The sequence below is a fragment of the Lucilia sericata genome, unplaced genomic scaffold (assembly GCF_015586225.1).
Source record: "Lucilia sericata isolate MDLA Ls3-8-SP2 unplaced genomic scaffold, ASM1558622v1 Contig000413F_arrow, whole genome shotgun sequence".
In the NCBI taxonomy this organism is placed as follows: Eukaryota; Metazoa; Arthropoda; class Insecta; order Diptera; family Calliphoridae; genus Lucilia; species Lucilia sericata.
Window position 1 is genome coordinate 94,361 of NW_023994431.1, and position 13,064 is coordinate 107,424.

General features: G+C 28.0%; 1 protein-coding gene across 1 annotated transcript in view; it reads left to right on the top strand.

Moving 5' to 3' along the window:
* The first annotated feature begins 11,619 nt into the window (after positions 1–11,619).
* Positions 11,620–13,064, top strand: part of LOC119604650 (regulating synaptic membrane exocytosis protein 1) — a 204,606-nt gene continuing 203,161 nt past the window's right edge. Inside the window, 1 exon segment of the mRNA XM_037957411.1 lies at positions 11,620–11,796. The gene's annotated coding sequence lies outside the window, so the exon portion shown is untranslated.

Here is a 13,064-nt window from a genome sequence, read left to right on the forward strand (position 1 = left end):
GTCTATAGTCCAGATTATAGTATAGTCTATAGTCCAGACTATAGTATAGCCTATAGTCCAGACTATACTATAGTCTATAGTCCAGACTATAGTATCGTTTCTAGTCTAGACCATAGACTAGTCTATAGTCCAGACTATAGTCTATAGTCCAGACTATACTATAGTCGATAGTCCAGACTATAGACTAATCTATAGTCCAGCCTATAGTCTAGTCTATAGTCCAGGCTATAGTCTAGTTTATAGTTCAGACTCTAGTTTAGTCAATAGTCCAGACTATAGTTAACTCTATAGTATAGACTTTAGCCTAGTCTAGTCTATAGTCAAGACTATATTCTAGTCTATAGTACAGACTATAGTCTAGTCTATAATCCAGACTATATTCTAGTCTATAGTCCAAACTATAGTCTAGTCTATAATCCAGACTATAGTCTAGTCTATAGTGCAGACTGTCTAGACTATATTCTAGTCCTTAGTCCAGACTATATTCTAGTCTTTAGTGCAGACTATATTCTAGTCTATAGTCGAAACTATAGTCTAGTCTTTAGTCCAGACTATAGTCTGGTCTAGTTTACAGCTCAGAATATGGACAAGTCTATAGTGTAGACTATAGTCTAGACTACATTCTACCTTATATTATCTTATATTAGCTTTTAGTCTAGTCTTTATAGACTATAGTCTATTGTCCAAATGATAGTCTAGTCTATAGTTCCTGACTATAGAGTATAGTCTTTATTATTTTCTCGTTTAAAAAATAATTTGTAATTTTTCTTAGCGTTTTGCAAGTCGTTTTAAAGCAAGATTTTGATGCTGATTTTAAAGTTATATTATTAGCATATTTCAATTTCAGTCAAGGGATTCGCATTAAATTGTGTGTTTATTTAACAAATAAATACATAAATATATGTTGGTTTTTTTTGCAAACATTATTTCCGTACCACATTTTTATCATCGACACAATATGTTAAACTTTTTTAAGTAAACATTATTTAAACCAGATATTTTAGAATTAATTATTCAAATCTTGCAATCTCTGAACAGTTTCCCAAACATAACTGATTTTTTTCTATATAAAACTTACCTTTCAACGCCGATTTCAGCCGCATTCAACGGGAGTATTTTGACAAAATTAATTAAGGTCTGAAAATAAATAAAAAACACACACACATACAAAAATCAACAAAATAAAATTAAACTTGAAATAAAATGAATAAATAAAATACTGGCAAATCAATTTATAGCAAATAATACAAGAGTGAAACAGCATACACTCAACATTAAAATGAAAATTTTTGTTTGAGTATATTGCTGCAAATAAAAGCGAAAGGAATTTTTGGAAAGAATACAAACATATACAACTGTAGTAAGTAACGGAAACAAGCGGATACAATAATGAATAAAAATGTCTGTTTAATTTGGAAGTAAAATACTCACAGAATAGTAGTAGTTGAACGTGAAATAAAGGTGAAACACGCAGATATAAATAAAGATTTGTTTGTATGTATGAGGGTATGCTGAAAAGGTGTAACGAATAGATTTGGCCAGGAAGTATAGCCTGTCTTAGTTATAATCTCTATGTTAGGACTTATTTCTATTTTATAATTTTTTTTAATAAATAGCTAAATATTTTTTAATATTTATAATTTTTTGGAATGAAATGTTGTTTTTTTTTTTTTGATTTTTATCAAAATTATATTTTGGTTTGTGAAATTTTCGTTTTTGTGGCAAAGTCTTATTTCCTGGCTGCCTTTCGTTTGTGTTTTGTTGGAACTGGCAGAAAACGTTTAATCAACGAAAAGCAAAAAGTAATCGTTTGTTTATTTTATCGTGTTAAATGTTGAAAAAACTTTATCGTGACTTGCAACTTACGAACCCGGTTGTTTGAAAGGACAGAAGAAAAAGTACCATAGCTTACTACTGGAAGAGTATTCGTCTGCCGAAAAATAAATCAATTTAACACATTTCGTGATAACGCTGACCTCTGCTAGTGTGGTGATTAGGAAGCAGTCTTATGGGTGATGATTACATAAAGTAATTAATTACATGGTCAATTACAATTACTTGAATTGTGTAATTGCGCAATAACCAATTACAATTACTTGTAATGTGTACTTGACCAATAAACAATTACAATTATTTGTCATTAAAGTTTAACAATTACAATTACTTGTAGTTGTAATTTAGGTATTATAAGTAATTGTAATTAGAAATTCTTCCATTACAATTACAATACCTGTGCGAAGGGTCATACTGTTATATATAAAACTACCGGAGAGAGTTCGAGAAGACTGCATATATAAGTAAAAATACATGTACATACATATTTACATACATTCTGGCTCACCCATACAATTATTTATGCACACGCACTTATACTTGTATAATACCAACCGGAGATTTGGTAACCTTTGTAACATTTTTAGGACACAATTCAAAACTAAAAGGTGCCCAACAATTATAATAGAATTACATCTACTTAATTATATTCTTCACCATTATAGGGGAAAGTATAGAAATATTGGTCACCTAAAAATATATCAATCGGTTTTCTAAGTCGATATAACTATGTCCGTCTGTCTGTTTTTCTGCCAGTTTATCTGTTTGCCTGTCTGTCTGTCTGTCTGTCTGTCTGCCTGTCTTTGTCTGTCTATCTTTCTGTTTGTCAGTCTGTCTGTCTGTCTGTCTGTCTTTTTGTCTGTCTGTCTGTCTTTCTGACTATTTGTCGGTCTGTCTGTCTGTCTGTTTGTCTATTGTCTGTCTGTCTGTTTTTCAATATAATTTTATGAAATTTGATCCATGGAACTAGCCCCCATCAATGTCTGTGTGTCTCTTTGCCTTTCTGTTTGTTTGTCTGTCTGTCTTTCTGTCTGTCTGTCTGTCTGTCTGTCTGTCTGTCTGTCTGTCTGTCTGTCTGTCTGTCTCTCTGTCTGTCTGTCTGTCTGTCTGTCTGTCTGTCTGTCTGTCTGTCTGTCTGTCTGTCTATCTGTCTGTTTGTCTATTGTCTGTCCGTCTGTTTTCAATATAATTTTATGAAATTTAATCCATGGAACCGTATCAGAATTAGATTTTTATCAATTAATTTCATACGAAAAACTGGTGTAGATTTAGAGCTAACCTGATATTTCTGGTAAATTGGGGACCAAAACACGTCGTACTTGGTACATTTTAAATTATACAGATCTGCCACATACATACATACTTCCAATAGAAATACAGAAAAGTGTAATAGATTCTTTAGAAATGTTTGATTGTGCTTTAATATGTATATACTTGTATATTGGAACACTTACGGGAGTATATGTTTGAATTCATCTTAAAAAGAAAATTCATTTATTTGTAAAACTTCAGGTAATTGCTAAAAGAGATCAAAATGAAATAGAAGAATGTAGGAAAATGTTCATCACAATAAAAATATATTTTTCTACCAAACATTTTTATAAACATCAACATGCATTAATTTAATTTATTTACAAATAAACATAAATTTAAATTAAATGTATATAAATGTGGATTAAATACATAACATTAAATGGTGAAGTAAGTGGTTTCAAGCACTAATTGAGAATTGAATATAATGAATGTAGTATTTACTTCACTGGTATATATTTTGATGTAAATCCGGGAGCAATTTCTGGTTTTGAGAAATCACATTTTCATGAAACATTCAAATAAAATGTTTAAACAAAATATTACTTATACCACTAGTAGTACATTAAATGTTTACGCTTTCACTTCATAGTTCATACAAGGGTTAATTATATTAACCCTTGTATGAACTGTAAAACCTTGAAAGTTTTTCGGAGAAATCTTTGCTACTTTTAGAAAAAAATCCAAGGACTTCTCACCAAAAATCCTTATTAAAACTAAATGTCATTTCATTGTTTGATAAAATTAATTTTTATTCTTATCACTATAAATATCTCCTCAAAAAAAATCAATTTTATTAATACAATAATAAAAGAGAAAAAACAAATAATAATTTAAAGCAATTGTTGTCTATATTGAATTCCTCATTTTATTCTTATTGTACTTAGTTTTTACTTCATGACAATTGTAAATAAAATTTGCTCTTTCTCTTCTTCCGTCTGTGTATAAATGTTGCAAATTAGGAAAAGCCTAAATTATCCCACCCAATAAATACCTGTACACTTAACTAATGCTCAACATTTATTTTTGAGATACAAACTACAGACATTGTACAATGTAAGATATAAATTGTATTGTTTGTACGAAAAGCATAAGAATTTGTATTGAATTGATGTAAAGTCTTTATTCATACACTTTGTGGATATATGTATGTATTTTCTTGAAGACTTTGAGTTGAGTAGTGTAGAAAATGTATTTGATAGAGCTCAAACAGATATTTGCAGAACAGTGGTTGTGTGTGTGTGTGTGTGTGTGTGTAAATATGGAAACACATATAATCGCAATAAATAGGTGGCCAACAAAATATGAATATATGCATGTATATTATTTTAGGGAAAACTTTGAAAGATTTATAAATGTTGTAATATGAATTTCAATCTAGTTGCTGACAATTGCAAGAAGTTATTTTACCGTAATTTTGAAATATCGTTCCAGTAAAGCGTTTGAAAACTCCAAATTCTCTAACTATGGAATGACTGAATTAGCTAGTTATACTTCAAGATGGCAAAGAAGACTATTGAATCTTGCTTCTATAGAATTTTGCGATGGCTTCACTCTGTTTGCACTATAAGCACAAATAAAGTTGAGACTGTAGACAGTGAGGACTATAAAGGGGACTATATTTTGTACTGTAGGCTGAAGTATAGTCTACAATATTTTCCTCCCTGTATATGTTAGTTATAGTAGTGGCTTAGTTAGTTAGTAGTTAGTTAGTTAGTTAGTAGTTAGTTAGTTAGTTAGTTAGTTAGTTAGTTAGTTAGTTAGTTAGTTAGTTAGTTAGTTAGTTAGTTAGTTAGTTAGTTAGTTAGTTAGTTAGTTAGTTAGTTAGTTAGGTTAGTTAGTTAGTTAGTTAGTTAGTTAGTTAGTTAGTTAGTTAGTTAGTTAGTTAGTTAGTTAGTTAGTTAGTTAGTTAGTTAGTTAGTTAGTTAGTAGTTAGTTAGTTAGTTAGTTAGTTAGTAGTTAGTTAGTTAGTTAGTTAGTTAGTTAGTTAGTTAGTTAGTTAGTTAGTTAGTTAGTTAGTAGTAGTTAGTTAGTTAGTAGTTAGTTAGTTAGTTAGTTAGTTAGTTAGTAGTTAGTTAGTTAGTTAGTTAGTTAGTTAGTTAGTTAGTTAGTTAGTTAGTTAGTTAGTTAGTTAGTTAGTAGTAGTTAGTTAGTTAGTTAGTTAGTTAGTTAGTTAGTTAGTTAGTTAGTTAGTTAGTAGTTAGTTAGTTAGTTAGTTAGTTAGTTAGTTAGTTAGTTAGTTAGTTAGTTAGTTAGTTAGTTAGTTAGTTAGTTAGTTAGTTAGTTAGTTAGTTAGTTAGTTAGTTAGTTAGTTAGTTAGTTAGTTAGTTAGTTAGTTAGTTAGTTAGTAGTTAGTTAGTTAGTTAGTTAGTTAGTTAGTTAGTTAGTTAGTTAGTTAGTTAGTTAGTTAGTTAGTTAGTTAGTTAGTTAGTTAGTTAGTTAGTTAGTTAGTTAGTTAGTAGTTAGTTAGTTAGTTAGTTAGTTAGTTAGTTAGTAGTTAGTTAGTTAGTAGTTAGTTAGTAGTAGTTAGTTAGTTAGTTAGTAGTTAGTTAGTTAGTTAGTTAGTTAGTAGTTAGTTAGTTAGTTAGTAGTTAGTAGTTAGTTAGTTAGTTAGTTAGTTAGTTAGTTAGTTAGTTAGTTAGTTAGTTAGTTAGTAGTTAGTTAGTAGTAGTTAGTAGTTAGTTAGTTAGTTAGTTAGTTAGTTAGTTAGTTAGTAGTTAGTTAGTTAGTTAGTTAGTTAGTTAGTTAGTTAGTTAGTTAGTAGTTAGTTAGTAGTTAGTTAGTAGTTAGTTGTAGTTAGTTAGTTAGTTAGTTAGTTAGTTAGTTAGTTAGTTAGTTAGTTAGTAGTTAGTAGTTAGTTAGTTAGTTAGTTAGTTAGTAGCTAGTTAGTTAGTTAGTGGTTGGTTAGTTGCATAAAGGAGCTAATGAGTTGGAAGTAATACAGTGCGTATGATTATTAATTAATTAAAAATTAATCATACCTTACCGGTGCCATATTAATGACATTGTATAAAACATGTTCGCCTTATTTGTCCCTAGTTTTTTGTCCTTTTATTTCCATTTTAAGTCTGATAAGTTGTAGATGAATATGTATGAGGGATAAATGTTTGAATTTGTATGAGTATTTGTAATATTTTGTTATGGTGTGTGTAGCAACATATACATATGTGCAAATGTATGTTTATTTATCTATCTTAACAAAATACTTTAGCTTTTTTATATTGTTATTGTTGTTGGTGTTTTTTCTGTATAGCTGCCATTATTATTGTTGTTAGTGTATTGGATTATGTTTTTGGGTCTGGATAATACGTGAGATTTCTTAGAGATAAAAAAAAGGAAAAAATGAACACACAAACGAAACGGGAATAAAAACCTTTATTGGTCGATAATTTAAATATAAATTTTGAAACTTAATGAAAAGGGCAAAGTGCCAACGTTCCATTTTATATAAATTTTAATTTAAAGAGATTTTTAAATAACAAATATTCTAAAATATTTACCGATTATTTAACTATCCTTTATGTGTAATTTCCTTTATAATTTTGTACAATTTTATCTAAAGTCAATAAACTTAACTTGCTTAACAAAACTTTTGAAATTAATTTCTTTTTAAAATGCTTTAATTTTGTATTTATCATTTATACTTTTTATTATTTTTCCATTAAACATTTTTTTCAGTTCCACATTGACTTAGTTGTGCTGCTAAAAAGAAGTATACTCCCCTTCTTCCCTGAGGAAGAAAAAAAAAAAAAAAAACAAAATAATCAACAAAAAATTCCTTTACTAACTTCATGCAATGTTTTTCTTTTAGTCTTTTTTTAACTTCTACCACTTTTTTGTTGCTTGTTTGCCTGCGATGTTTTCCATTTAATCCTGTTGCTTTTTCCTTTCAACTGTTGTTCTTTCCAGTTAGTTTATGTGTTTGTAAGTTCGTTTTTTTTTTTTGCAAATATGTCCTTCATACTCTTGTTGTCTGCTGCTACCAGTTGAATATTTTCTATTGTGTATTTTATTGACAGGATAAACACATACATGAAAATAGCAACAACTACAACAGCAAAACTTTCTCATATACATACACACAGTCATAAAATAAGAATGGAAAACAAAATCTGTTGCATACTTTCAATGTCATGCTCTTTAAAAGGTGTCCCGTTGATTTGGTAAGCTTATATTAAAAGCAAAGAGAGTTGTTTGGTTTTCACAAACTCTCTTTATTTTCTTTATGTATTTATAAGAGCGTTTAGGTTTTTTGTTTGCTATTTTACATTCCTGTTGCTTCTGTTGTTGTTTCGTTGGGGTTCGAAGACTTTTTCATTTAACATGCAGTAAATATATTATGCTATTTTATTGAAAAAATCCCTCAAAATGTAAATGGTTTTTAGCAACATATTTTATGTTAATATTAAAGATATTTAATATGTATTTAGGGAAAACATTACTTAAGATACCCTCTAAAAATGGTGTTTGGTTAAAGTACTAAATGCTTTAATATTACAAAATTTTAAGACGGAATGATAAGCAAAAAAATGAAATCAATAAAATTGTTAATAAGAATGTCATTACTATAATGGCACCGGGATGGTATGAGTTATTTTTAATTAAATAATAATCATACGCACTGTATTACTTTCTACTCATTTGCTCCTTTATGTGAACTAACTAACTAACTAACTAACTAACTAACTAACTAACTAACTAACTAACTAACTAACCTAACTAACTAACTAACTAACTAACTAACTAACTAACTAACTAACTACTAACTAACTAACTAACTAACTAACTAACTAACTAACTAACTAACTAACTAACTAACTAACTACTAACTAACTAACTAACTAACTACTAACTAACTAACTAACTAACTAACTAACTAACTAACTAACTAACTAACTAACTAACTAACTAACTAACTAACTAACTAACTAACTAACTACTAACTAACTAACTAACTAACTAACTAACTACTACTACTAACTACCGAACTAACTAACTAACTAACTAACTAACTAACTAACTAACTAACTAACTAACTAACTAACTAACTAACTAACTAACTAACTAACTAACTAACTAACTAACTAACTAACTAACTAACTACTAACTAACTAACTAACTAACTAACTAACTAACTAACTAACTAACTAACTAACTAACTAACTAACTAACTACTAACTAACTACTAACTAACTAACTAACTAACTAACTAACTAACTAACTAACTAACTAACTAACTAACTAACTAACTAACTAACTAACTAACTAACTAACTAACTAACTAACTAACTAACTAACTAACTAACTAACTAACTAACTAACTAACTAACTAACTAACTAACTAACTAACTACTAACTAACTAACTAACTAACTAACTAACTAACTAACTAACTAACTAACTAACTAACTAACTAACTAACTAACTAACTAACTAACTAACTAACTAACTAACTAACTAACTAACTAACTAACTAACTAACTAACTAACTAACTAACTAACTAACTAACTAACTAACTAACTAACTAACTAACTAACTAACTAACTAACTAACTAACTAACTAACTAACTACTAACTAACTAACTAACTACTAACTAACTAACTAACTAACTAACTAACTAACTAACTAACTAACTAACTAACTAACTAACTAACTAACTAACTAACTAACTAACTAACTAACTAACTAACTAACTAACTAACTAACTACTAACTAACTAACTAACTAACTAACTAACTAACTAACTAACTAACTAACTAACTACTAACTAACTAACTAACTAACTACTACTAACTAACTAACTAACTAACTACTAACTAACTACTAACTAACTAACTAACTACTAACTAACTAACTAACTAACTAACTAACTAACTAACTAACTACTAACTAACTAACTAACTAACTAACTAACTAACTAACTAACTAACTAACTAACTAACTAACTACTAACTAACTAACTAACTAACTAACTAACTACTAACTAACTAACTAACTAACTAACTAACTAACTAACTACTAACTAACTAACTAACTACTAACTAACTAAACTAACTAACTAACTAACTAACTAACTAACTAACTAACTAACTAAACTAACTAACTAACTAACTAACGAACTAACTAAACTAACTAAACTAACTAACTAACAAACTACTAACTAACAAACTAACAAACTAACAAACTAACAACCTAACAACTAACACTAACAACTAACTAACTAACAACTAACTAACTAACAGACTAACTAACTAACTACTAACTAACTAACTAACTACTAACTAACTAACTAACTAACTAACTAACTAACTAACTAACTACAACTAACTAACTACTAACTAACTAACTAACTAACTAATAACTAACTAACTAACTAACTAACTAACTAACTAACTACTAACTAACTAACTACTAACTAACCTAACTACTAACTAACTAACTAACTAACTAACTAACTAACTAACTAACTAACTAACTAACTAACTAACTAACTAACTAACTAACTAACTAACTAACTAACTACTAACTAACTAACTAACTAACTAACTAACTAACTAACTAACTAACTAACTAACTAACTAACTAACTAACTAGCTAACTAACAAAACAAGGCAACGCATACTATTAAATCTTGCTTCTATAGAATCTTGCAATGGCTTTAGTCCTCTGTGACTGTATACTTTATATACTGTGCATTGTAAACAACATGTAAGCATTACTAACATTTGGGCTAGTATAGACTATTGTCCAGTTTAGAGCCCAGACTGTACGATCTAGTGCTATCGATAGTCTAGAAGTTCAGTCTACAGGCTAGGCTATATCCTGTCAATAGTCTATATATGTTACTACCAGTCGAGAGTTTAACTATAGTCCATTCTTGACGACAGTTTAGGTCTGTAGTTTAGCCAATCTAGCCCAAAGAACTGTCGATAGTCTAGGCTGTAGTCCAGTCTATAGTCGATTCCTTTCAACAGTTCATTATGCATTTTTAGCATTATGCATTTGTAGCACAAATTTTACTAAAGCTTAATAAAGCTCTCACAAATAATAATATAATGTTAAAGATTTTTTTGGAAAAATACCTATTTGATATGTCAACATGACAACCCTAACTATTGTCTTCAAAATACATAAATTTTGCTTATTTTAGCATTCCTTTCAAAATAAACACAGCATTAAAAGAGAGCACAACAATCGGTGAACGAGAGAAATGGAAAGTTTTCTTGTCTTTTTTTTTTCAAATCCCTGCATTTACTGTTACAAATAAACAAAGTATAAAGTGCTTAAACAACTGACGAAAGACCAACAGTTAGCTGTTGCTTCTAACTGCACACAGACGTCAAACCTAAACTATAGAGTGTAACATTAACGGTTGAAAAAAAAACTACGCATATTTTTAACGTTATTTCCGTTATTTGGGGTTTGTGTTTGAAAGGTAAAGGAAGAAGAGTGCGTTTATAAGGGAGAAGTGAGTTAAGGTGGATGTAAAGGTGTATTACTTGTAAATGTTTAGTATGTGAAGGTATAATAGTGTGAGTGAGTTGTTGTAAAAACGAAAGTAACTTAAAACCAAAACATAAAAGAATAACGAAGAAAGAAAGTAAACTGTTGGAAAAAAAACATAAATAGAAAAGCGGAAAAGGAATAGACAGAAAAAAAAAACATAGAAATTATGCAAAGAGAGATTAAAAGAGTGTTGCTAAACATCGCATAGAGCTCACGGGAAACTAAAGTAAAAGTGAGTGTGAATGTATGTGTGCGTGTAGCATTGAAGGAAAATCATAAACCTGTAAGCACAGTTCGAGTTGAGCCGTTATGAGTGTAGGATAGTAAACGCGCATCTTTAAAAAACAAAAATTACTTTTTGGTGTTTAAATCTAGTAAATCTAACAAAATTTTAATATAATTTATATATATAAAGTAAGAAAATATAAAAGAAAGAAAATGGAAAAGCAGTAACAACAACAACAATAGTGTATATACAACAAGTATTGAATTTATATTTTTGTATATGAAACGAACGACCGACCGAACTCCCCTCCCTATGTTGAAGTCTGTGTAAGAGAGTTTAACAAATACTAAGTGAGTGTTAGTGTATTTATAAAAAAATTTCAAAAAAGTGTGTACAAATTGTACATTTTTTTTTGTAAAAATAAAGAAAAATTTTAAAAAATATTAAGAAAAAAATAAATTTGTAAATAATTTCAAAACAAAAGGAAAATTTGAAAAAAATTTTTCTTTATAAAAGAATTTAACAAAAAAACTTTAATATTGTTTAAGTGGAAAAAACTTAACTTATACTTTTTAATAACTAAAATGGCTGCTAAAATAAAATACTATAAATTTTAAAGCAACAACTTTCAAAGTAATTAAAAATAAACAACTTTTTATTTAAAAAAAAATATTAAAAATAAAATATAATAAATCATAAAATGTTATAAAATTTATAAAAAAATCTAATAAAGTGTTAAATAAATATTATTTAAAATTAGAAAAATATTATATAAAAAATAAAATAATTAAAAAAAAAGATTACTTTAAAACAAAGGAAAAGTGCAAATAAAATAAAACAACGGAGTACCTTGGCCAGCAGTATGAATAAATAAATAAATAATACAAGCGAAATATATGAGTTATGACCTTGAGTACAGGTGATTATTTTTTTTAATAAAACCACTTTACATTACATTTAATTAAATTTTTTTCCTGTTTAAAGAAAACGCAAGAAAAAATCAAGTGAAAAATGTTTATTTCTTGAAAATTTTTTAACTTTTCTTCTTTCGACATTGATGAACATTTAAACTATAGTATTCTTAACAGATTTAACCTTCTAAAGTTGTTATAAAAAAAAACTTTGAATTTCGTATTTTTTTATTTTAGCAATTTTTTTTTGTACTTTTCTCTTCTTTTCCATTTGTTTTTTCCTTATTAAATATTAATAAAAAAACATTATTGATTGTTAATATATTATAAATAAATTTGTATATATTATAGTTTTATTTTTTAATGTTGTTTTCCTATATGTCCTTAAGATATTTATCTCTTACAACGGTAGCAATGTCATGGCAATTACCATGAAAACTGTCAATCATATTTGTATAACAACTACATATAAAATTTATGCAGCATATTAAATATTTTTTGTTTTGACAGATGTAAGTTGTAAAATTAACATTATTATTAATTACTCACAGATTATAAAAATTATTTAAATTGAACGCAAATGTTACATAGATGTTTTTCTATAGAAAAGTTGCTCAAAATGTGACAGACTTTTCTATACAATTGTTACCCATAACGTGACAGGTTTTTCTATAGAAAAGTTGCTCACAAGGTAACAGCTTTTCCTATAGAAAAGTTGCTCACAGTCTAACAGCTTTTTATATAGAGACTTTGTTCAGAGTCTGACAGCATTTTTAATAGAAAACTTGCTTGGATACTTTTTCTATAGAAAAGATGCTCAGAGTCTGACAACTTTTTCCCTAGAAAAGTTGCTTAGAGTCTGACAACTTTTTCTATAGAAAAGTTGCTCAGAGTCTGACAACTTTTTCTATACAAAAGTTGCCCTGATTCTGAAAGTTTTTTCTATGGAATAGTTGCACATTGTCTGACAACATTTTCTTTAGGAAAGTTTCTTAGATTCCGACAACTTTTTCTATAGCAAAGTTGCTCAGATTTCGACAACTTTTTCTATGGGAAAGTTGGTCAAAGTCCGACAACTTTATCTCTAGAAAAGTTGCTTAGAGTCAGAAGAAAAGTGGCTCAGAGACTCACAACTTTATCAGTTGTCTGAAAACTGTTTCTCTAGAAAAGTTCCTCAGAGTCTGACAACGTTTGCTCTTGAAAAGTTTTGCAAAATCTGACAACTTGTTCTTTAAAAAAGCTGCTCAAAGTCTGACAACTTGTTCTATAGAAAAGT